The sequence below is a fragment of the Rhineura floridana genome, chromosome 3 (assembly GCF_030035675.1).
Source record: "Rhineura floridana isolate rRhiFlo1 chromosome 3, rRhiFlo1.hap2, whole genome shotgun sequence".
Classification (NCBI taxonomy): domain Eukaryota; kingdom Metazoa; phylum Chordata; class Lepidosauria; order Squamata; family Rhineuridae; genus Rhineura; species Rhineura floridana.
Genome location: NC_084482.1, coordinates 111,217,903 through 111,244,931, shown reverse-complemented (window position 1 = coordinate 111,244,931; position 27,029 = coordinate 111,217,903). Strand labels below are relative to the sequence as shown.

Here is a 27,029-nt window from a genome sequence, read left to right as displayed (position 1 = left end):
CTGGAGAGGGCAGCTATGAGAGAACTAGAAAAGGTCCTCAAATGCAAAGATTTATCACTGAACACCAAAGTCAGGATCATTCAGACCATGGTATTCCCGATCTCTATGTATGGATGTGAAAGTTGGGCAGTGAAAAAAGCAGATAAGAGAAAAATCAACGCATTTGAAATGTGGTGTTGGAGGAGAGCTTTGTGCATACCATGGACTGCAAAAAAGACAAATAATTGGGTGTTAGAACAAATTAAACCAGAACTGTCACTAGAAGCTAAAATGATGAAACTGAGGTTATCATACTTTGGACACATCATGAGGAGACCTGATTCACTAGAAAAGACAATAATTCTGGGAAAAACGGAAGGGAGTAGAAAAAGAGGAAGGCCAAACAAGAGATGGATTGATTCCATAAAGGAAGCCACAGACCTGACCTTACAAGATCTGAACAGGGTGGTTCATGATAGATGCTGTTGGAGGTCGCTGATTCATAGGGTCGCCATAAGTCGTAATCGACTTGAAAGGCACATAACAACAAATTTATATACAACTTAGTCATTAGCAGTTCTAAGTGGTATTCATAAAAATAAACCATACACAGAATAAAACAATAACAGTCACCATAAAACTGAAAATAAACCCTAACACTACCTTAAAATGCCTGCTGGAATAAGAACATCTTTGTTATGTGCCTTAAGTTCAGCAAGGAGGGTAATTTGTCTATGGACTGCCTGACTATGGATTTTGGAATTTCACTGTATGATATATAAAAGTACCAACTTGGAAGATAAGGTGACACTCTTTATTAGACTAGCCTTCTCTTCTGTCAGGATTGTTTCACACATTGTGTAAGGTCAAGGAATCAAGCTGTATGATACATGTGTTTGTTGCATTCATGTTATACATATTTATTGTACACTTCAGTTGTGTATATATCTTAAGATGTAATGTAGGAAGAAGCTCTAAGAATGCAGCAAGATTCACAATGGTGTGTGTGTGTGTGTTGAATCTACACTAATACATCCTGCACATTCTTCAGGTAGAGGAACGGCCCTTGGGGATCTGAAGACTGAAGAGCTTGCACGTGCTCAACATCTCACAAAAAGTGCCTGTCACTTCTTTTCTAGGCCTTCATCAGAAAATACAACAAACTCTGTAGATTACTTGGCGAAGGGGCCCAGAACTGGATGGATAAACAGCCTTCACTTGGCCCGCTAACAATGGGAAGCAGCCAATGCTGAGACACACACTTAAGAGCCCAACTCGGGCCTGTGAACCATTCCACAGCTCTATTGTTCGACCAAAACAAAAAAAACCACCACCCTTTTCAAAGAATGTGGTAAACAGCGACTCCGCCCAGCAAACAAAGCAGCCCTTTAGCAAAACGTTATCTCTGCGATAAGGGGTTGAATAAATCCCACGTCGACGGCCCTGTCAGAAACCCACACAGCCCCCCCGCATCCCACTCTTGTGTGCAGGCAGGGAAGGCTAGGTGCCAACGGGCACGGAGGGGGCAGGGGCGGGCAGGCACGCGCAGTGATTTTAATATGTGGAGTCAATTTTAAGGCACAGGCCTCCCTTCTTTAATAAAAACATGAGTCAGCGGCTGGCGTGGGCAGCGGATTTTCTAAACATCCCCTCATATCCTGAGAAAGGGGAGACAGAGGGAAGGAGGAGGGAAAGGATGGAAGCCTGGGGAGGGGGAAGAGGGAGAGAGGGACGTTTTTGGTTCCTCTTGTTTTTATTTTGTTTGGAACTTTCGCAGAGGCTCCGCTCACCCTTTCCCGCCCAAATTCATCAAGTGAAGTTCTGCTTATGTCAGTCTCCCCCACCTTGGGCTGACTGAGGTGTTTGTTGTGTCTACCAGCTGAAACTGTTTTCCTCTTCCTCAAATCTTCCCTGTGTGTCTTCCAAAAAGGAAAGGATTCAGTCTCACCCCTCCCCTCCTTTTTTTTTTTAAACACAAACACACTCCAATTCCTGGCGTCTTGTTCTAAAGAAAAAAGCTCCAGAGCTACGAGAAAGCAACCCAGTTAGTCTTGGATGCTGGCGAATGCTCTGGGGGGCAATAAAATGCACTAGAGGCAGTAGGCGCGCTGGTCAGCGGGGACATCCCCCCCCCCTCCCGCCTCTCCGGGGCTGCAGACAAGTTCTCCCTCCCGGCACGTTTTCAAAAAGACTGCGCAACTCAGCCGAAGGAAGCTTTCTTCGTGTACTCAAGGCAACCGGAGAAACTTCAGAAGAAGGATAAAGAGAAGTGGGGACAGAAGAAGAAGAAGAAACCCCAGCAAGTTCTGGGCATTCTTTGGCGAAAGCAGTTCTGCCCCCTGCCAAGTAAGGTAAGCCCTACGCGGTCTCCTTTGCTCTAACAGTTAGCCTCCTCTTCGCTTCTCCAGCCTGAAAGCGAGCTGCAAGTGGAAACTCTCTGTTTAACAAATCCAGATGTGGAGAGAGCCCGCAGTGCCGTTCCTTTTTCTTCATGTCAGTTTCCAAAAGACCAAACCCAGCCAGTTTCCTTTGCAAACGCCTGGATCCTTCGCTCTCTTTGCCCCTTGCTTTCTTTTCGCTGCTTTCCAAAAGGCATCTTGCACAATATATCCAGTGCGGGACCCCTTACTGTTTCAGGGGCTGTCTGCCGCGACTTGCAAACAAAACGGGGAAAGAGTTGAACTTTCAGCTCAACAGTCACAGTGAAGACGGTTCCGGAGATTTTCTCCTTTTCTAGCCGCCTTCCCACACCAATCCCCCGTTTCTGAGATGCCCCTCCAAAAAGCAACGGATACTGTTTTTTAAACGAATGAACTGCAGGATCCAGAAAAGAAAAAAAGGGGGGGGAGAGAGGGAAGCCTGTTGCTTCTTCCAAGGGCTTAGAGGGAACAACACTGCTCTGGCATCTCCTTTCTCCCATCTGTGTAACAGGCAAGCAGTTCTAAGCTATGGGATATGCAGAGTGCTATGACTGGATCTACTTTTTGTCAGCAAAGGAAAAGTCCGTGATCCTGATGTGTGGAAACAACTTTCTGGTGCTCAAAATTACTTGGAGCTTAGTGTCATAGGCTGCAGATGATTGGAGAGAGGAGAAGCTTTCCCCGTAATTGCCACTGTAACATCCATGTAGAACACAGGAAACTCTCTTACATCACATCAGATTATTTGTCCATCTAACCCATTTTTAGTCAACTGTGATTGGCAACAGCTCTCCAGGGTCTTCATCTGCATACACATTATACTTTTAAAGCATATTGAAAGCACATCCCTCCTCCCCCAATGATCCTGAGAACTGTAGTTTTACAGAGCTATAATTCCCAGCACTCTTAATAAAGTACAAAGTACAGTTCCCAGGATTCTTAGGGGAGGACATGCTTTCAGTGTATTTTTTAAAAAATAAATTTTATTGGTAAAGCAAAAAGAGAAAGGGAAACAGAGACCATAGATTTCCATGACATATTCCTAACAAACCTCTGAGTAGATCATGCGTTCAGTGTATTTAAATGTACGGTGTGTACGCAACCTCAGGACTTTCACACCACTTGCTTCATAAGTCTCCCTTTCTTTCTGTTTTGTAGAGAGAAAAACTGGCTTTACCAGTGACCTATAGCTCCTTCTAGGCATCCCCAGTTCTCATATATAGGTCTAAATGAACTCACACACTGGTGCTTCTCATGATGTAAAATGGATGCACTGTTCAATAAGAGGCATAATCTCTTGCTATCATACTTTGTATCTCTTGTCAGGAGCTAAACCAGTTAAGTATAAAGGAAGAGGCCGTAGCTCAGTGGTAGAGTTCCTATGTGCTTTGCATACAAAAAGGCCCATGTTCAGTCTCTGGTTTCTTGGCTGGGATAAACTCCTGCCCAAAGCCCTGCTTTCCAAAGGACCAGCTGGTGTTGTTAAAACTGAGCTAGATGGACTGATGGTCTTGACTTGGTATAAGGCAACTTCCTATGCAGCATAGTGGTTTAAGCACATCAGCGGTTTGCCAGAAATCCTCTGCTCACCTGTTATAACTCACTGGCAGGTCTTAGACAAGCCAGTCTGTACCTCAGCCTTATTGTGTATAATATGGCAACAGTAATACTGACCTGGTATACAATGTTGCCAAGAATATATGTTATTTAGAGAAAAGTACATAGACAACATCAGGTGCGGAGGACAATTTTCCCTGAGATGTAGCTTGTCCCCTTGTTAGATCCTTTTATTTTTAGACCCCCTGCTTCTGTAGTTTGATTTTGTAGTTTTTACTGTCTTCATAGTCCAGTTTAAAAGCTACATTTTTACTGAGAGTGATTTGCAGCTATGATCACAAAAGATGCTTAGCACTGTCTGTTTGAGATAGAAGTTCATTGTGATCTTTATTGGAAACAAAGTTTCCATTGTCACTTTCTTGAGTGCCTGTATTGTGGTTTCTTTATAATATTACAGTCATGATAATATTGTCTACAGTCATGATAATATTGCCTTCTTTCAAATTAATAAAAATTAAAAAGCAAATAGGATGAAATCTTACAGTGTAGCATACAGAAAAGTGTATGCTGTAACATTGTCTTTATGATGTCATCTACCTTTTATTTTGTCTTCTGAAGAGCAATTGGCTGTTAGGAGAGTGTTGATGACCAAGGTACTATTGTTGCACTTTTGTGTGAAGTCCTTGGAGCTGCAGGAATAGACACAAGTTGAGCAAGACAATAGTTGGGAGTTTTAATGAGTTTTAGACAAAATACCAAGTAGTTTCTCTAACAGTACTTGTGATGCTGAGGATCCAACACTATAGGATGGGAATAACCCAATCCATAGTCAATACACTGAATAGGAGCTCGAGCTCAGGAGACTGAGCCAGCAGCCCAAATCCAGTGGCAGAACAGGGCCCACTGTGGAGCTCAGAATCAGGAACAGGAAGATGAGAAATCCTTTAAGTTTTTGGCAGGTTACATGACTTGTGTAGGCAACAGCATTTTGGACCCTGTCAGGGGAATTGCTGTGTACATAAACAACTCAGGGCACAAGCCCATAACACAAATTTGCATAACATCTGTATATGCTAATTCATATGTATTGATGCTTCTGGAAAATTAATGTGGTGAGTAGCTAGTGTTTCACCAATCATCATTGTACTTTACCATGCACCCAATTGCCTTATAAACAACATTTTAAAAAGTTTTTTAAAAGGGGAAGGTGGAAGGGATTTAGGATCTGCTGCAAAAGACCTAGGGCTTGGTCCCCTGAGCCACCCCCTAATAACACTCCAGACCCTGGTCTGTTATAGCTGCTAAAAGCCAACAGTAATGGGCTTGATGGGCTAGGATAGTAAATGGTGAAAAGAGATGAATGACAGCAAGCAGAAGTTGAAACTACAAAAAGCCAGAAGTTATGCTGGTGAGACACTAATTAGGGATGGGTGAGAATTTCAATTCAGTTCGCATTTCAAGCAGAATCAATCTAATTCACAATTTCCAAAACAATATGAGAACTGAAACACAGCCATCCTGCAAAATTTGCATTTATTAGAATGTTGGGATGCAGTTTGCCAACTAAACAATATTTACAAAAATGCATATATTAGGGGAAAGTGTACATAAAAATGAATACATGATTGAAAATAACATGCAAAAAGGCATGAAATGATGAGAAATAGCTTGCAGAAATGTGTATGTTTGTCAAAACTGCCTACAAAAATGTATGTATTTGGAGAAATTTCTACTAAAATGGTGGAGAATTTTCATAATGTTTTTTTTTTAATTGCAGTTTGCTGCAGAAATGTAGAGAACTGAATTTAACTTTGGAAAAATGAGAAACTGAGAGAACTGAAACAGACATATCTTTCCATCCCTAACATCAATAGGCTCTGGAAAGGGGTGTTTTGTCTATGACTGATAGGGTTGTGATTTCCCTCATCTAAACAGGTGCAGTCTTGGAATTCTTTTGGACACAGACCTGCTTTCTGTGGTTGCTAGGGATGCTGGTTACCAGCTACATTTACTTAAGGCTCTGACCCTTCTCAGATAGAAGGGACTTTACTTTTGATCCATGCTTTTGTAACTCTAGACTTGACTGCTACAATAGTAGGGTTGCCAGGTCCATGGCCTGAGACTGATCCTGTATCTTTAGAAGAGAAAGTCAGCCAAGTGCAGGTGTTCTTGCAACACTGTAATGGGAAAAACCACAAGGTGGAATTCTCCCTCCCCCCTCCACAACTTTTAAAGATACAGAAGACCTCTTGGAGGCTGGGCCTGGCAACCAAGAGGTCTTTTGTATCTTTAAAAGTTGTGCTGGGGAACGGAGAATTCCACCTTGCGGTTTTTCCCATTACAGAGTAGCAAGAACACCTGCACTTGGCTGACTTTCTCTTCTCCTAAAGATACAGGATCAGTCTCAGGCCATGGACCTGGCAACCCTATACAATAGTGTATCTGTCCTTGAAGATGACCCAGAAGCTTCAGCTAGTGCAAAATGTAACTGCCTGTCTCTTTATGGATAATAGGAAGTGTAAACATATACAGCTTGTGTTGCATCATTTGCATCAGCTGTCAGTGTGCATCTGGGCCCATTCAAGATGCTTGTTCTCCTTTAAAGTCCTTCATGGCCTGAGGGCCACATGTCTAAGAGGCAGTCTCTTCCTATATCAGCCCCCTCCCAATAGTATTTCTTAACTGCCTTTGTATGCCGTCAGTACAGTGCTAAAATGTGAGGTGTGAAGCAAGTCTTTAGTTGCCTTGAGGAAGGGTTCAAGTCACAACAATCGATAGCTTTTACTTTGGTTGGCTATGTGCTAAGTACTAGCTGTTCTGTGGTGATTTGAGAGTTATTGGATACTGTTATTCTTTTTTATTGTATATTTTATTTTTCTTATTTTTTTGTTTTTTCAAATGCTACTTTATCTGTTTATAAAAGGTGTGGGAAACCTTTGGCCCATCAGAGATTGCTGAACTACAATTCATAAGAACATAAGAACATAAGAAGAGCCTGCTGGATCAGGCCAGTGGCCCATCTAGTCCAGCATCCTGTTCTCACAGTGGCCAACCAGGTGCCTGGGGGAAGCCCGCAAGCAGGACCCGAGTGCAAGAACACTCTCCCCTCCTGAGGCTTCCGGCAACTGGTTTTCAGAAGCATGCTGCCTCTGACTAGGGTGGCACAGCACAGCCATCACGGCTAGTAGCCATTGATAGCCCTGTCCTCCATGAATTTGTCTAATCTTCTTTTAAAGCCGTCCAAGCTGGTGGCCATTACTGCATCTTGTGGGAGCAAATTCCATAGTTTAACTATGCGCTGAGTAAAGAAGTACTTCCTTTTGTCTGTCCTGAATCTTCCAACATTCAGCTTCTTTGAATGTCCACGAGTTCTAGTATTATGAGAGAGGGAGAAGAACTTTTCTCTATCCACTTTCTCAATGCCATGCATAATTTTATACACTTCTATCATGTCTCCTCTGACCCGCCTTTTCTCTAAACTAAAAAGCCCCAAATGCTGCAACCTTTCCTCGTAAGGGAGTCGCTCCATCCCCTTGATCATTCTGGTTGCCCTCTTCTGAACCTTTTCCAACTCTATAATATCCTTTTTGAGATGAGGCGACCAGAACTGTACACAGTATTCCAAATGCGGCCGCACCATAGATTTATACAACGGCATTATGATATCGGCTGTTTTATTTTCAATACCTTTCCTAATTATTGCTAGCATGGAATTTGCCTTTTTCACAGCTGCCGCACACTGGGTCGACATTTTCATCGTGCTGTCCACTACAACCCCGAGGTCTCTCTCCTGGTCGGTCACCGCCAGTTCAGACCCCATGAGCGTATATGTGAAATTAAGATTTTTTGCTCCAATATGCATAATTTTACACTTGTTTATATTGAACTGCATTTGCCATTTTCCCACCCATTCACTCAGTTTGGAGAGATCTTTTTGGAGCTCTTCACAATCCCTTTTTGTTTTAACAACCCTGAACAATTTAGTGTCGTCAGCAAACTTGGCCACTTCACTGCTCACTCCTAATTCTAGGTCATTAATGAACAAGTTGAAAAGTACAGGTCCCAATACCGATCCTTGAGGGACTCCACTTTCTACAGCCCTCCATTGGGAGAACTGTCCGTTTATTCCTACTCTCTGCTTTCTGCTTGTTAACCAATTCCTTATCCACAAGAGGACCTCTCCTCTTATTCCATGACTGCTAAGCTTCCTCAGAAGTCTTTGGTGAGGTACCTTGTCAAACGCTTTTTGAAAGTCTAAGTACACTATGTCCACTGGATCACCTCTATCTATATGTTTGTTGACACTCTCAAAGAATTCTAATAGGTTACTGAGACAGGACTTTCCCTTGCAGAAGCCATGCTGGCTCTGCTTCAGCAAGGCTTGTTCTTCTATGTGCTTAGTTAATCTAGCTTTAATAATACTTTCTACCAGTTTTCCAGGGACAGAAGTTAAGCTAACTGGCCTGTAATTTCCGGGATCCCCTCTGGATCCCTTTTTGAAGATTGGCGTTACATTTGCCACTTTCCAGTCCTCAGGCACGGAGGAGGACCTGAGGGACAAGTTACATATTTTAGTTAGCAGATCAGCAATTTCACATTTGAGTTCTTTGAGAACTCTCGGGTGGATGCCATCTGGGCCCGGTGATTTGTCAGTTTTTATATTGTCCATTAAGCCTAGAACTTCCTCTCTCGTTACCACTATTTGTCTCAGTTCCTCAGAATCCCTTCCTGCAAATGTTAGTTCAGGTTCAGGGATCTGCCCTATATCTTCCACTGTGAAGACAGATGCAAAGAATTCATTTAGCTTCTCTGCAATCTCCTTATCGTTTTTTAGTACACCTTTGACTCCCTTATCATCCAAGGGTCCAATCGCCTCCCTAGATGGTCTCCTGCTTTGAATGTATTTATAGAATTTTTTGTTGTTGGTTTTTATGTTCTTAGCAATGTGCTCCTCAAATTCTTTTTTAGCATCCCTTATTGTCTTCTTGCATTTCTTTTGCCAGAGTTTGTGTTCTTTTTTATTTTCTTCATTCGGACAAGACTTCCATTTTCTGAAGGAAGACTTTTTGCCTCTAAGAGCTTCCTTGACTTTGCTCGTTAACCATGCTGGCATCTTCTTGGCCCAGGCGGTACCTTTTCTGATCTGCGGTATGCACTCCAGTTGAGCTTCTAATATAGTGTTTTTAAACAACTTCCAAGCATTTTCGAGTGATGTGACCCTCTGGACTTTGTTTTTCAGCTTTCTTTTTACCAATCCCCTCATTTTTGTGAAGTTTCTTCTTCTGAAGTCAAATGTGACCGTGTTGGATTTTCTTGGCAATTGGCCAGTTACATGTATGTTTAATTTAATAGCACTGTGGTCACTGCTCCCAATCGGTTCAACAACACTTACATCTCGCACCAGGTCCCGGTCCCCACTGAGGATTAAGTCCAGGGTTGCCATCCCTCTGGTCGGTTCCATGACCAACTGGTCTAGGGAATAGTCATTTAGAATATCTAGAAACTTTGCTTCTTTGTCATGACTGGAACACATATGCGGCCAGTCTATGTCCGGGTAGTTGAAGTCACCCATTACTACCACATTTCCTAGTTTGGATGCTTCCTCAATTTCATATCTCATCTCAAGGTCTCCCTGAGCATTTTGATCAGGGGGACGATAGATCGTTCCCAGTATTAAGTCCCTCCTGGGGCATGGTATCACCACCCACAACGATTCCCATCAACCCCAGCAACCATGACCAATGGCCAGGCCTGATGGAAGTTGTAGTTCAACAACATCTGGCAGGCAAAGGTCCCCTATATCTGGTTTATAAGCCACTTTGATTGTATGGATAAATAGGATAAACTGAGCCAACTGGGTAGTTTTTTTTAAAAAAAGTGTGGTGATGTTTTGCTGGGTGCTGCCCTTTGCCACACCCCCTACATCTGTTTGCTTGTTGCCTGAGCACAACCTAGCCACTTTGTTTCTATTGGCTCAAAGGAAAGGATGCTGTATGTGTATTTCCAGCAGTTGTTGCTGAAGGCACATTCACAGTACTTTTTAAAAACAGCTGTTTTATGCTGAGCTGCTTTTGCACAAAACAGCTGTATTAAAAATAAACATAACGTTGGCTCTTTCAGGAAGCAGAAAGAAAAATGGGAAAGAACAAGAAAACTGTCCTCAAATCCCTCTCCTCGTCCTGCCTTAGCTATGTGTACTTTTTGTGTGAAACATACTGTTTATGTTCTGCTCCAAACTGCACTGTGGCTTTCTGTGTTGTGGGGTGGGGAGGGTCTGCACATCAGAGGCACCCATGTATCTTTGCCCTGGTGATATGCTCCTTGGTGGGCTGCTGGCTCTCTACCTGGTGGGGTTGGGCACAACACCCAAATATGTTTTTATTGCTGAAACTGCCATTTTGTGCAAATTTGGTAAACCAAAAAAGATGTATTTCAAAATTAATTTGGAAATTCATCCTTCTGGCTGTTTTGCCCACTGTGAAACATATTTGAAACTTTGGCTTTTGTGAAAGTTCATTACTGCACTAACCCACGGACTAAACAATGTAAAAAGAAAAGAAAAAAGGTGAGTGTGTGTGCACAAGTAAACAAATACTAGAGCTGTGCATGTACCCCCCCCATCTGAATTGTGCCTCCAGTTTGTACATACAGATTAGGCCCAATCTGATCTGGGCAGACTTGGACTGGATCTGACCTGATTCAGATCTGAATCTGAATCATAATCTGGATATCACAAATATCCAGAAATCTCATTGACTTACATTGTAACAAAAAAAATGTTTTACTATTTTTAATTTTTTTTGTAAAAGTTTGAGGGTTTTAAAAAAATAGATTTGCGATACTAGACATGTGCAGGTAGCACCAGGTGTCATGGACTCTGCAGAGCATTCCTGGAATGATCAGGAAGGAGGAGATCTGGGAACCGGGGGAGGGATCCAGTGGGTTACAGAGGCAGGAGGCTAAAATAGAAAAAGGATCCAGAGCTTCAGTGACGGCTCTGCCCCCTTAGTTTCAGTTCCAACTGAAAAAATGCTGCTGTCGCCTATGAGCCTGGCCCCTGTTTCTCCTCTTCCTCCACCTTGTTGCCCCAGCTGCTGCTACCGCCTCCGCTTGGGGGGGGGGGGAAGAACTGGAGGCTGGACCAGAGACAGTACCCAAGGAAGATCTGCCTGACCTGCTTCTGCCTCTGTTGCCAAGGACACGCTGGCAGATGTGCAGACAGGTACAATTAGCACCCAGTAATCATCCTGTTCATAGGAGCATCCCTTTGCTAACCCAGTCCTGTTCAGAGATACCTTCCCCACACAAATAGAGAGCCTGCCCTGAGCCTTCTTAAAGAGTCTTAAGGGGCTTCTCTAGTTGCTGCAAACATCTTAGCTTCAGTAGTCATGCTCTGTACTGCTGTGTAGAAGTGCAGAATCCTGTGGAACCTGTAAGCTGATTGATGAAGCACTCCAAGCTGAAATTCCATATTAAATATAACAGAAAAACACACACCAGTGAGTCTGAGTCTGAATCTAACAGGGTTGGCCAGGATGTCTGGCAGGCATGGGCTGACAGCACCTGAAGAAAATATGCACATAAGGACATGAAATGTGGGGGCATAATAGCCCGTATAGAGGGGATTAACCCCACCAAATTTCAGGTGAGTAGCTCCAGGGGCTTTCATGCTAGAAAGATTTAAAATTAGCTTTTTCCAAGAAATATTTTTTTAAAAAAGACCTTGTCATATAGGGGGCAGATTGCCAACAGCAATAGTGAGTGTGGAAAAAGTAAAAAATACTATTTAATATTAATAATATTCACTGTGGCTAGCAATTGGAAATAATAACATGCAAATATAAGTTCCATGGATGTGATGGATAGTAGAGGTGTGCACTGGTCCAGAGATTCATCTAGTATCTGTGCTTTACAAAAAATCCAAACCTGTTTCTGGGTCGCTCACTGAATCTGTTCACTATGATATGTGATTCAGGTTTCAAGCTGCTGTGTATAAAACGAAGTTCTGTGTTCCCCATTCTCTCTTATGGGAAATCTAAAAATTACTATACTTTTTTCCCCTTTTGGCAGAAACACATCAAATTTCAAACAGAGCAGTGGATTATTTTTACAAAGTTAAATGAAGCTTTTAACTTTTTTGTTCTTAAATCCACTGCTGCTCTCTATTCAGGGCCGGCGCTAGGCATGACTGGGCCCTTGGGCACCAGCCTGCCCCAGGCCCACAGAGCTCACCCACACCTACCTCTCCTGCAATGGTAAATGCTGGCCACAGTGTGTGTGCATGCTTACCATCAACCAAAATAGCGGCAGAGGCATCAGCCCCTTAGGGAACCTTCAGCCACCATCTTGGTTGATGGCAGGCATGCAAGCAATGTTGTTAGCATTCACTCCAATGGGAGAGGTAGGTGGGGAGTGTAGGCAGGCGTTGCGGGCCTGCACAGTTGTAGGGGAGGGGTGCCTGGGAGCTCCCTCTCTGAGATCCACAGCAGGGTCGGGAGCAAACTTTGCCACAGATCACAGAATGGGAGTGCTACCCACCCACCCTGAGGCAGTGCCCTTCAGGGGGCCCTTGGCCATCGGCCAGGGCCCAACCTGACCACCCTCTGGTGCTGGCCCTGTCTCTATTAACAACAACAACAAATCATTCAGAGCTCTTCAGTGCTCTGCAGGCAGCAGACATCCTCATTTCTTACATAGCCCTTGGACTTAGAGACATAAAAAACATAGACATAAAAAGAGTACAGAAAAAAAGAATGGTGGGGTTCCAGGAGCAAAAACAGAATGGTGGAGTTCTGGGAGCTTGGTGTGAGGCCTAATCCAATTTGGGGTGCTTTCTTGACATTGTGATTTGACTCCGTGAGGGTGCAGGAGATTATCTCTCAATTCACCTCATTATTTGGCCCCAGCACAGAGAGGCTGCACAGCCCTAATGGATAATACCTCTTCATCATGGATCCAAATTGGAAAATTTGATTGAACCAAACTGGAAAATGTGGCTGTTATGTCTAAGGTACCTGACTGGGGGCCTGAAAATAACTAGTTAGGAAATGTTGTTCTGTGTCTGCTATGAAAAGATTAGCATACTGAAGGGCCATATAGTACCATGGATCTGGAGTTGGGTGGAGGATTATTTTTGGTTTGCACTGTTAGGTGAACTGACCTGATCTTAAGTGAACTGACTGATTTTCATTTCCTGGACTTGTATGTGGATCAAAATGCAGTTATTCTTCAATTTTCACACTTCCCTGAATTTTGCAATACAATTCTTGGCTAAAAAAAGAAGCACCAAAATGCCAAATTTGTTGACGTCTTTTAGGTTAAAATATGTACAAAAATGAATATTTTGTGAAAAGCACATTATTTCCCCCAAAGTATCCTGGGAAATGTAGTTTAAGGGTTCTGAGAATTGTAGCTTTGTCAGTGGTACACATTTCCAATGATTCTTTGCAGGAAATAAAGTGCTTTCAATGTGTTTTAAATGTATCATGTGTCATACTTCACAGTATGATGAAAGGGGGGAGGTTGTGAGAAAATAATGTGATGTCAGGTAATTATTTAACTGAACAGGCTATAACAAGAATTTGTAGCTGGTGACACATGGTTAAAAATATATAGTGTGACATCTTATGCCATGTTAGTGGGCACAACAGGATTCCTCTTCCTCTCTTTCCCACAGTCCCCATGTCCAACCCAGCCTGCTCCACAGAGCCCCTCAACTCTCTGTAGCGTATTTTGTGGATGCTCAGAGCATCTTCTTTGCATGCAGAAGGTCCCAGGTCCAATATCTAGCTTCTTCAGGTAGGGCTGGGTAAGACCCCTTCATGAAACCCTGGAGAGCTGCTACCAATAAGTGTAGACAATAATGAGCTGGATAAACTAATGGTATGGCTTGGTATAAGGCAGCTTCCTATGTTCCTATGGTGTGGCCCCACTCCCACCACCGCATTCCACATACAGAAGCCAAACAGACTCGTAATTGACTCTTACTTCAACACCTGTGACACGACAACTTTTTCCACCACAGCTGAGGGCAGCAAGTTAATTTAGGGGATGCCGGACAGGCCAAATAGTGGAGGACAGGAATGAAAAGTCCAGTTAGCACATGTGGAGGTCCATTGTGCAAGTGAGATGCCATAATCAAATATCACTATTAAAATTAAGGTTCTCGAATTTCAGTCAGTTTTTAACTATTGCCCTAAACATTTCTTATCTCTGAAATCACAGTCATAGAATTGCTCATTTTCACAGTGAAAATAGGAACCACAAAATATTCACAACAGATTTTTTTTAAAAAGGGTGTTCCCTCCCCCCATGCATGCTTGTGAATGAACAGGCATTAATCCACAAGTGTGAATATAATTCTCAAGGTTCTAGTTATTCCAGATTAATTAACACTGCATACTTGAAAGTGAGCTTGTGTGTGGTATAGGGCTGTTAATTAGCATTCTATCTAAGGGCTGGTTCATGCAATATTTTTCTTCTATATGTGAGCCAGGATGACCCAAATGCTTAAGATGTCATAGGGAAATACATAAATTCACTCCACTGATCAGGATATGACCAGAAATACTTCCTGTGGCAGTATTTTTTCTGCCACAATGACCATAGGAATTGCCACTGGCCTTGTGTGATATAACAGTTGGTTCACACATTACTTTTCTTCATGCAAGTGTTTTTTCTTCACAAGAAAAATAAAACTATTTGTTTCCAAAAGATGTTTTCCAAATGAGTAGATTGTGTACTAGTTCCATTGACTTCTTCCATACCCTCTGGCACCAGTGTGAAAGGACATATGATTTTATGGATTCCCAGCCACTGCTGATGTTTTTCACCCCAGGTTCACAAAACAGCCAGGGCAAGCTGTGACTGGTGACCTGGGAATTGAGTTTTTTTTCCCTTTAGCCCTGTTACAATTTCTGAGAATGTTCTCATTGATTTTAATGGATGTAGATATTGTTCTAACTTTGGAATTATTCTGGGCTGGCTTCTTCTAGCATATAAAAGTGAGGCAAAGGTTGGAGTCAAACACTGCTGGGAGTTTATCTCATTTAAACAGAGAGAAAAATTCCAAACATAATATTTTTGAGTGCACTGTTTCCTGAGATGCTGAAGAAGCTGAGTCTAGACAGTCTTTTTGAACTGATGGATAAATAGGGCATAATAAAGTACAAAGCTTATATTCTCCAGCTATCTCAGTGCAGTGATTGTTGCAATTTAGAGATCTCAGTAGATCTCATAAACTGTAATTCTGTTCTCTGTTCCTCTCATCCTTACACCAACATTGCTAACCTTGCTGCAGACACCATGCAATCCAAAGAGTCATTTCTAAAAGTACCGTCACCACCACTCCACAAGAATGACATCTAGTATAGTGCAAGCAGCTGGTAGCTGGAAGACGAACTTGGAAAAGGTTTTGGGCACAAATTGAAATATTTATGGTTGTGCAAGGGATTTAAATTCTGTCTGCTTGCATATTTCTGTTCAAGGTGCAATGCTGCTGAAAGATGTTCAGGGGTCTCTGGTAATAATCTGGATGCTCAAGAGATATACATCAGGCTCCATTCCAGCTTCAGTCTTCTAATCAGGCCTTATTTGTGTTCCTACACCATGTAAAGTGAGAAGCACAGCTAGAAGCAAAGCCTTTGCATCAGCTGCTTCAAGACTATGAAAACAAATCTCTGTCCAGAAGCATGTAGCTCCCTCTACTTGCTGGCTTTTGGGGATGGGAGATGGGTAAGAAAGGGGTTTGTAAGATATATATATATTTAATGGGCCTATATTCTTGTTGATGTGCTTATCATTTTCTTGCTTGGTTACTGTTCTGTGCTTGTTGTTATCTTGTGTTTTAATCTGTTTTGTTTTAATCATTTTTTTGGGAGGCCACCTGGAAAGGCAGCATAGAAATGTTTGAAATAACTAAACAACCTAGCTATATTTGTTTCAAACATCTACCTGTATAGATTGTTATCTTAAAAACCATGTTGGTTCCACAGTATGCATGAAACGAATTGGAGAGAAAGGAGAAGAATAGCTTCTTTACAAATGCAGTAAACACAATTTTCAATATCTTTTTTATATAGGAAAAAAACGGATTAGAAAGCAAACCTCCTATCAATGTAGTTATCCTCCATTCATCTCTAGTTTCCATGGACTGAGTAAGAGTTCTGGATGACTCAAAAGTTTGCTGTCAGCATTGTTTACATTTATTTGCTCCAATAAAAGCACTGTCCTATTTGCTCTATATTTGACAGCATTGTTTACATTTATTTGCTCCAATAAAAGCACTGTCCTATTTGCTCTATATTTGAAATGAAAGTTTACATTCATAAAAATCAAATGATAAAATGCCACTGGGGCTGCCTAGTCATAGGAATAGTGCTGTAAACTAAGTTGTAGGAAACCACCTGAAGATCAATTGCAAATTCATAATAATTTCAAAATAGCACAGGGCCATAATTCTCAAATACTGCCACTTCTATTATGATGCTAACAGGTAGGTTTTCAATACAACTTAAATTCATCCCAGGGTGCTGAGTTCATGAGCCATATGCAAACATACACACACACACATAATACTGTTTTAAAGCCATATTTATTTGCTCTTGAAAGCTACAAGAAGGGTATTTTGTCCAAAAACATATTATGGCGCACACCCCAGTCTCCAAGTGGTGAGAGACTTCCAGGGGTTCCAAGACTTACCCAGGGTTTGGTTTCCTTGGAATGAAGGTGACTGGAGACTGTGGTATCTTTAGGATATATGGTTTCACTTACAAATATATACAACCTGAGCATGTGATGGAAGGGCTCACAAGCATTAACATTCCAACAAATCCTGCTTCCATATTATACTTCTAGGGAGGCTCCCCAACACCATAGCTGTTTTGGAGAGTGGAACTCTCTCTTTTTCCAGCTGCCAGATCAGACTAAGTACCTAAAACACACAAGCTACCTCTTGGACCTAGCTGGGTGAGGGCAAAGAGCCTACCCGCCAAAAAGAACATCACCCCAGTTATTCTATGGCAACACATCTGCTCTTGACCATCCTTTGACTTGTAGATCGGGTACTTAACAGATTTGTCCAGACCTATTAGCTTAACAAAGAAACTGGCTTGACCAGTCAGCAGATGCCTTTACTACAAACTCCATACAGACACAGAATTACAGACTTGGAAGATACACACAGACATCATCCATACCATCCATACCAATCTTATAGCAATATACTTTCTTTTTTAACAAAAGTACAGGTTTTCATTATTTAGCAATATCATGAAATCCATGACAGTCTGCCTGATATGAAAAAAATGTCAAACCTATTTGTCACTCTGCTTTTGGGTTCTATGAACATTTCAATGTTATAAATGAAGCCTCTGTTGGTGTGATGGTTGTAATCACACATGGTTGCCCATATCCATGACTTTGTCTCTGTAAATAGTGCATTTTCTTTTCATTACACTGCCAAATAAACACAGATTCCACTAATGTTCTGTATTCAGAATAAATTATGCGTCATACATTTCACAAAATTTGTTTAGTTTGCACAGTTTCACCATTTTGTGAGTGTTTTCCCCCCCAAAATGCATAATATTTTGACAAGTCTGGGATGGTAAAGGGCAAAAACAAAACAAAACATCAACAGAACTGGGAAACAGTAGAGACAAGGAACAATGAATAAAGGAATTTTAACTCATGAGGATGAATTACACTTAAACCTCTCTTGTGTTATTTTTTCACATTTGAATGTTGTTATACTTGAGCAACATATACGGAGGATGATCTGGCAAGCAATGGGGCAATAGGATCATATAATTGCATAGGTATAGCAGAGGAGGGCATATACCAGGGATGGGGAATTGTGGCCCTCCAGATTTTGTTAGGCTACAACTCCCACCATCCATTGGCCATTGGGGCTAGGGCTAAAGGGAGTTGGAGTTTAGCAACATTTGGAGGGCACAGGTTCTCCCTCCGTGGCATAGACTAGAACTTAAAATCCACATATATAATTTCTCTCAGAGATACATACCATAAAACTATATGTATTTATCTTATCTGGAAGCCACCTTGAGTTACAGTTTTGGAAAAAGGGTGGGATAAAAATAAAGATAATAATAATAATAATTAATAATAATAAAATAATAAAATTAAACATAAACAGTAAACTCAAATTCAAAATCAAATGGGAGGATTTAGATCTATAGGAGAGAAGATCTAATAGCCTAATTTCTGTGCCTAGGAGAAGATAATCCTGGAATAGAGAAATTTCCAGTGGGATGGAGTGGTTTCTAATTGCTGATTCTTGTAATACCTTGCAATAACCTGGCCTCCACACTTGGATAAACCTTTCTTGTATCTGCTTGTTTAGCAGAAAACTATAGTCAGAAGATAGACTGCATGCTTAATAATGCTAATCATTTGTACAGGGCCATTTTTCTGAGCGCTACCTTCATTTTCTTGATGTTTGCAGCACTTCAAAGAGCTGTGACTAAATTCTTAATGCCACCGAGACACAGTAATTGGCACCAATTAAATTGCTACATTCATGTTTGAATTGCTTTAACTGGCGAGACACACTGTCTTATTTATACTGAAAGTATGTTTGTTTTGTGGTTTGTTCTGAATCAGGGCCAGGAGAAACTAAACCATCTTGAGCCTTTTTTTCTCTGAAGGCATATTCTCCCTTTGCAAACTGGACACCACCTCAGTTTCAGGGTATTCATTTTTTTATTGTATTTTATTTTGCCTTCAACAAGCTATAAAATAGAAGACTTGCTTGTCTGAAATGGTGTGCATTTTTGTGTGTGTGCTGTCACCCTTTCTTAAAGAACTGCAGATTTTCCCTTTCCAACCTTGGGAACTTTCCAAGACATAGTTTCAGCTAGAATTCTTTCAAGCTTGGGAAACCAGAGCATTAACTCTTCAGTCCCCAGAGATCTAAATCTCATATCTTGATTGAAACTCTCAAAGTATAAGAACATGAGAAGAGCCCTGCTGGATCAGACCAAAGGCTCATCTAGTCTAGTGTCCTGTTCTCACAGTAGCCAATCAGATGCCTTTGGGAAACTCCCATCCTGTTTAATATCTATATGAAGTTGTTGGGAGTGGTCATTAGGAGATTTGGAGCAAAGTGTCATCAGCATGATAATCAGTTCTGATTCCCTAAGACATCTGAATCAGGTGTGGATGAGCAAGCCCAGTGTCTGGATATACTGGAGGGCTGGATGAGGGCTAATAAACTGAAATGAATCCTGGTATGATAGAGATTCTGCCAGTGAGTGGTTTTACTGTCCAGGATATGTCAGTTACCTGTTCTGGATGAGATTGCACTCCATTTGAAGGAACAGGTATGTAGTCTGGGACTAATGGAGGCTCAAGTGGTCTCAGTGGCTAGGGATGCTTTTTTTACCAGCTTAAGCTGATATGTCAACTATGGCCATTCCAGGACAGGGATAGCTTAGATACAGTGGCCCATGCATGGATAACCTTGCAATTGTAGCAGTGCTCTATGTTGGGCTGCCCTTGTGTTTGATCCAGAAGCTGAAGCAGTCGCACCAATTTTATTTATTTATTTTTTATTAAGTTTTTATCCTGCCCTTCCTCTGAAAAAGAGCCTAGGGCGACAAACAAAAACACTAACACTTTTAGACGTCTTAAAAACAAAAGACTTAAAACATATTTAAAAATATATTAAAACAAAACATCTTAAAACATATTTAAAAAGCAACATTAAAAGCATCTTAAAAAGCAATTCCAGCACAGACGCACACTGGGATAACTTCTCTATTTGAAAGGCTTGTTGAAAGAGGAAGGTCTGAGGGAACTGCAATGCTGAGGGAACTGCACTGGCTGCCAAAATATTATTGGCTCCAATTTAGGATTTTGCTATAAGTGTATATAAAGCCCTAAACAACTTGGGACCAAGATATCTTAGGGATCACTATACCTGTTCATTCACTGCAGGGAGTCCTCCTTGTGTTGCTGCATGGGCTAGAGGTATATACTATGGTAGCTTAGACTAGGCCCTTCAGCACAGCAGCATTTGCACTGTGGGACACACTGCTCACTGAAGTCAGACAGGCTTGGATATTGTTTACAATTTGTCAGATGCTAGACAATGTTTTCTTTATCTGGCTTTCCCAGAAGGATGTGTTTATTCACAGGCAGTATTTGATGCTACCGGTTTATCCATTTTTACTTCTTTTATTTTTATTGTACAGTATTTCACTGTGGTATTATTGTGATGTTTAGTGGGTTTATAAATATGCCTAATAAATAAACAAACCCACAGTTTATGAGTGCAACTTGAGCGCAACAGCACTCTTCCGACTTGTGCTCCCCAGCAGCTGGTATTCATAGGCATGCTGCTCTTCGTTATATGCTTTCAAGTTGATTACAACTTATGGCAACCCTATGAATCAGCAACCTCCAATAGCATCTGTTATAAACCACCCTGTTCAGATCTTGTAAGTTCAGGTCCGTGGCTTCCTTTATGCAATCAAACATCTCTTGTTTGGCCTCCCTATTTTTCTACTCCCTTCTGTTTTTCCCAGCATTATTGTCTTTTCTAGTGAATCATGTCTTCTCATTATGTGTCCAAAATATCATTTTCATCATTTTAGCTTCTAGTGATACTTCTGGTTTAATTTGTTCTAACACCCAATTATTTGTCTTTTTTGTAGTCCATGGTGTGCGCAAAGCTCTCCTCCAACACCGTTTTTCAAAGCTCTCCTCCAACACAGTATTTCAAATGATTTGATTTTTCTCTTATCCACTTTTTTCACTGTGCAACATTCACATCCATAGAGATCGGGAATACCATGGTCTGCATGATCCTGATTTTAGTGTTCAGTGATACATCTTTGCATTTGAGAATCTTTTCTAGTTCTCTCATAGCTGCCCTCCCCAGCATTCTTCTACTTTCTTTATTGTCCCGCTTTCCATATGATATGTTCTGCGTATAGATTAAACAAATTGGGTGATAAAATACACCCCTGTCTCACACCCTTTCCCATGGGGAACCAATCGGTTTCTCCGTATTCTGTCCTTACAGTAGCTTCTTGTTCAGAGTATGGGTTGCACATCAGGACAATTAGGTGCTGTGGCACCACCATTTCTTTTATTTTAAAGCATTCCATAGTTTTTAATGATTTACACAGTCAAAGCCTTTGCTGTAATCTGTGAAACACAGGGTGATTTCCTTCTGAAATTCCTTGCTCAGTTCCATTATCCAACATGTGTTTGCGATATGATCTCTGGTGCCTCTTCCTTTCTAAATCCAGCTTGCATGTCTGGCATTTCACTCCATATATGGTAAGAGCCTTTGTTGTAGAATCTTGAGCATTACTTTACTTGTATGGGATATTAAGGCAATAGTTCGATAATTACTGCATTTCCTGGGGTCCCCTTTCTTTGGAATTGGGATGTATATTGAACTCTTCCAGTCTGTGGGCGATTGTTTTCTTTTCCATATTTGTTGACAATTTTTTGTCAAAATTTGGAGAGATTCAGTCTCAGTAGTTTGTAGCAACTCTATTGGTATGCCATCTATTCCTGGTGATTTGTTTCTTCCAAGTATTTTAAGAGCGGCTTTCACCTCACATTCTAAAATTTCTGGTTCTTCATCATATGGTTCCTCCATTAATGAATCTGTGATCCTTGCATCTCTTTTATATAGTTCTTCAGTGTATTGCTCCCATCTTCCTTTTATTTTATCTCAGTCAGTGTGTTCCCCTGTTGATTATTCAACATCCCTACTCGTGGTTTAAATTTCCCTTTCATTTCTCTAATCTTTTTGGATAGGGCTCTTGTTCTTCCTGCTTTGTTGTCCTCTTCTATTTTTATATAATAACTATTGTAATAGTTCTCTTTGTCTCTATGTACTAGTCACTGTATTGTTGCATTTAGGGTTCTAACCTTGTTTCTGTCTCCTTTTGCTTTTGCTTTCCTTCTCTCTTTAACTATTTAAAGAGTTTCTTCAGTCATCGATCCAGGTCTTTCCCTCTTTTTAACTAGAGGTATTGTCTTTTTGCTTTCTTCCCTGATAATGTCTCTGACCTCACTCCATAGTTCTTTTGGTTCTCTGTCAACTAAGTTTAAAGCCTCAAATCTGTTCCTTATTCTTCTGGGATGTTATTTAAATTGTATTTTGGCATTATGATTCTTTGTTGTTGTTCTTTAGCTTAATTCTGATTTTCAATACGATCAGTTCATGATCTGTACTGCAGTCTGCTCCTGGTCTTGTTTTTGCAGAAAGTATGGAACTTCTCCATCTTCTGCTACCAATTATATAATCAATTTGATTACTATATTGACCATTTGATGATGTCCACATGTACTGTTGTCTTTTTGGTTGCTCAAAAGATGTGTTTGCAAGAAACAAATGATTGGCTTCACAGAATTCAACATTTCTCCTGCTTCATTTCTATCTCCTAAGCCCATTTTCCCACAATTCTTAGTTCTTCTCTGTTCCCTACCTTTGCATTCCAGTCCCCAATGATTATCAGCACATTTTATTTTAGTGTGTGATCAATTTCTTCCTGTACGTCTGTGTAATATCGTTCCAATTCCTCTTCTTCTGCGTTTGCCTCTGGAGCATATGGTTTTCCATTCAATCTCATTGATATAAATTGCTCAGACCTTGCATTATAGTAATAATTGCTTTTGCTACATCACTTCTCACTATTAAAGCAACCCTGTTTCTTCTTAATTTCTCATTTCCTGCATAAAATATTTTGTAGTTGCCTGACTGAAAATGTCCCCTTCCTGTCCATTTTAATTCACTCATGCCAAGTATTGTAATGTTGATGTGTTCCATTTCTTGCTTGACATTTTCTAACTTTCCCTGGTTCATGCTTCTCATATTCCATGTTCCTATTATGTACATTGTACCATTCAGGACTCTCCTTTCGCATCTGTGCGCATCAGCCTCTGGGCTTCTATTCAGCTTTGACCCAGTGGCGTCATTAGTCACAGCACTACTCGTACTTGTCCTTTGTTCTTCCCCAGTAGCTTGGTGAGTGCCTTCTGACCTGGGGGTCTCATCTTCCAGCACTATCTCATGTTGCATTTTGGATAGTGTATTCATAGGGTTTTCATGGTCAGAGGTATTCAGAGGTGGTTTACCATTGCCTTCCTCTGAGTCTGGATGGATCTTAGTCTGGTGTCTCAGCTTTGACCATTGGGTACCCCTGCTAGGAGTCTAGCCTATTGGTCTAGACTCCTGACGGCATTGCTCTCAGCTTCTTCAACACTCTCAAACCCCCTCAAACTCCCTTACTGTTACTGTAGCCCCAGAGGCTAGCACATACATCTAATTTTGATAACTGAATAAACAAACAAATATAATGAGGAAAAGGAGGAAGGTTCATTGCTTAGTTATTAGTGTTTGATTTTGGTAATTTTACATTGATTTGTTTTTTTGCGCTGTATAATGCTTTATTACAGAGAAGAAAGTGTTTGCTTATCTATCTATCTATCTATCTATCTATCTATCTATCTATCTATCTATCTATCTATCTATCTATCTATCTATCTATCTATCTATCTATCTATCTATCTATCTATCTATCTATCTATCTATCTATCTATCTATCTATCTATCTATCTTTAAAGCCTGGATATATTTGCCCTGGTACTGGTGGAGAAAGGTAATGGAAGGAACTCTTACTTTTGTGCAGGAGGCTAAATTCCAACCACATAAAAGTCAGACCAGAAGTACACACACCAGAAGTAGCTTGCTTGGCGGGGTCAATCTGCAATGATGATTTCCTGGCAACAGTGTCTGCTTACTAGGGGAAAGTGAGGACATTGGTATGGTGCAGATGCACTGGCAGGAGTGCTGGATTGGCCCTACCAGTGTACCCATACAGCCCCAACTTCCCTGCCATGCTCTCCCTTCTGGTAAGCGACAGTGACGCCACTGCCAGGAAGCCAGCATCATGGTTCCATCTCACCAGTCAAACTGTTTCTGACACATGTAAACACACACACACATCCTTCATACAGGCAAGCAACAGGTATTATTATACTTCAAGGACACATTCCAGTCAGGCAAAAGCCCTCCAAGACAATTCAGACTACCAGGACTGGTGATGGGGGTGACCTGGGGCAAGAATGCAACTTTTGGGGGGTCCCAAGAGGCAGACAGAGAAGCTTAGAGGGCTACATTTGGTCTCCAGACCAGAGGTGCCCTGTCCAGATGCAGAAATGAGAAAAGTAGGTTTTTTTAAAAATTATAAATATTTTTATTCCACTGTTCATTCATATTTCCAGGGAGGTTTACCAGAGGACCTTGTTCTTTTGAAATACATAATTCATATGCTAGCTGGATTTACAAACCTTGAGTAAAGAGAAGGGGTTCATTGTGCTAGGCGCTGTGCATATACATAGTGAAAAACAGTAACTGACTCAAATAATTAACTCTGTAGAGTAATTTAAAGTGGAATGGGAGTTTAATATTTAATATGGAATGCGGAAAAGAATGACTCACTGAAACTCTTTTAACCAGAAGAAATGGATCTGGAAATGTACTCTTACTTCATTGTTCTACCCACTGAAGAAGACTCCTTGAAAAAAAATTATTCATATAATATATCTGTGAATGTGATATGGGGAAGTGAATGCTTGAAGAGAGCTGAATACTTAAACAGAGCTTACGTGTGTACAAGTTGTATGATCAAGAATCCTGAAAAAGGCAAAGTTCCTGTTCTGTTGTACAGATGTAGGCTTTGTTCAGACCTTTGGCGGAATGCACAGACATCAGTGGCAGATCGGGGTGGCAGGAGTGATATTTCTTGCTCCTCCTATACATGCATCAATATCCACAGTTGTGGTGTGTGCACAGGGTTTTAGAGCAACAGGATTCTCCTAACTCAAATCCTTTAGAATCCCTTCTTAGCTGCATTTACTTCAGCTCACAATATTAGCTATATTATTACTAGATAGATGTTCTTTTTTAAATCCATGATCAACATTCCCAACCTTCATTCTGCAATAAAGACAAAGAGCAGCTTAGCCACTGAGAGTCCATGCAATCAGGGACCCTGCTTTTCTGGGGTTCCCATTTGTACAAACAGAACCTACATGAATCTTGTACACATGTCACCCTGGGCTGCTTCTGGGAGGAAGGACGGGATAGAAATCTAATAAATAAATAAATATATTTATTTATAAAGAAATAAAATATAGGCTGTGTTTGGATTTTATCTAAGGAGCACACATAGTGGAAGCGGTGGGTCCAGCAGATCCAGTCCTATTCCCCACTATGTGTGGTCAGAGTAGCTATGGTTGTAAAATCTATACAGCCCTTGTGATGAATGCTAATCAAGTACCTTTTTAACCAGTTAAAATGCACTTCTTATTCTGAATAAGATGAGAACCCTGGTTAGTGTTAAGCAGTGTTAGTACCCATATAGATGTAATGTTAAATCATTAAGTTCGACAAGGTAAGGAAGAGAGTGAATTCATATTGAAGAGTGGAAGAGAGAAGGTGAGGGAGTGCACGTTCTTTATGTGTTTTATGCCTTCCCCTGAGAGTCAGCATTAACCCTGCACTGGGCTCCTCGAGATGACCTGTTTATTGCACATTCATCCTGATTTGTTTGCACAAAATTTGTGCTGAGGTTATGTGACATCACTGTTTGTTGAACATATTCAGTCCAATTTGTTTGTGTGGAACTTATATGATGTAGCCCCAATGTTGCCATTATCCCACATTTCCAGTGCACTTTACCATCACTTTCCTTACCACAAAAATGCCGGGTTGTATTGGAAGCAGGTTTGTTTGCAAGAGAGTTACATCCATTTTAACTATGAACTGAAATTTGCCAGTATATGATTGAATCATACTTGCAAAATAATGACAGTCTGGAAATGGCCATAGGTGTTGTTTTGTTTAAAGTACACAAAAATAATTTCCATTGTTACACAGATCCATTGTTACACAGAAGTTCTCCAGTTGTACTCAGATTAGTTTAGTACAATTCATGTTGAGAACATAAGATTTTTTGGGCTTGAGCAGGTGAATTAGCTTGACTTTAAATTCCCTTTTACTGTCTAGATTGACTTTGTTCTCATTCCTCTCATCCCTAGGTATTCTTACTGATGAAAATTCAGAGAGAGTGGATGTTTCCTCACAAACTGTTTCTTCTTTTCTTGACTTTAATCAGCTCCCTCCCTCTTTTCCTCTCCATCTGATCTATCTGTAGGGAACATCTGCAGCTGTTTGATACATAGGAGGATGTATGAATCTGCACCTAGTTTAGTCTTTACCACAGTGGCAAAGTTGAAGTGATTGTAACCAAGCAGCTGAAGGAAGCATCACTCCCACGTGCTAGTAGCATATTTGTCTCTCTCGCTCTCTCTGTTATTTCCTTATGTATTCTTTAGAAAAACATTTTCCTTTAATTCACAAAAGATGGGCCATAGTTTCCTAGCAGTTTCAAATTTATATGACAGCACAAAAACGTCTCTGTTTCTTTATATAGTAATGTGTGTTACCTTCACTTACTTCCAAGTGTGTTAAGCCAGCCCTACTGTGTTTGACCTTCACCCCCACCTCTCTCATTCTGCTGAGCTAGAGCCTAAAGACCTGCTCTAATGGCATCAATAATCTAGACTTCGTGCTCCAGTTCACCAAGGGTGACCCAGTCATACCAGAGCTTGGAAAAGTTACTTTTTTGAACTACAACTCCCATCAGCCCCAGCCAGCATGGCTACTGGATTGGGCTGATAGGAGTTGTAGTTCAAAAAAGTAACTTTTCCAAGCTCTGCGATATCTTTGACAGATTGTGTCTGTTGTGTGCATCCTCTAGCACAGAGATAGAGAACCTCTGGCTACTGGTGTCTGGTGCCCATTGGGAGGCCAACAGGAGATGGAGCCAGGGCCAATGACAGACAGAGCCAGCTTCTTCTAGATTTGTCCTCATCTTCTTCCCTGCTGAGTTCTGCAATGGCAACACTGAGTAATAAGGAGAAAACTGACAGCCAGTGCCAGCCCCTAGACTGTATGTAAGAAGACAGGCAGGTTGAGGCTGGCTGAGAGCAGACTGAGGTTGGTAGGGCAGTGCCCATTCATCC

At 41.1% G+C, this 27,029-nt stretch overlaps 1 protein-coding gene across 1 annotated transcript in view; it reads left to right on the top strand.

The window, feature by feature from the left end:
- The first annotated feature begins 1,664 nt into the window (after window positions 1-1,664).
- PDGFRB (platelet derived growth factor receptor beta) overlaps window positions 1,665-27,029 on the top strand; it is a 152,824-nt gene continuing 127,459 nt past the window's right edge. Inside the window, exon 1 of the mRNA XM_061617357.1 lies at window positions 1,665-2,330. The gene's annotated coding sequence lies outside the window, so the exon portion shown is untranslated. The remainder of the gene's footprint in view (window positions 2,331-27,029) is intronic.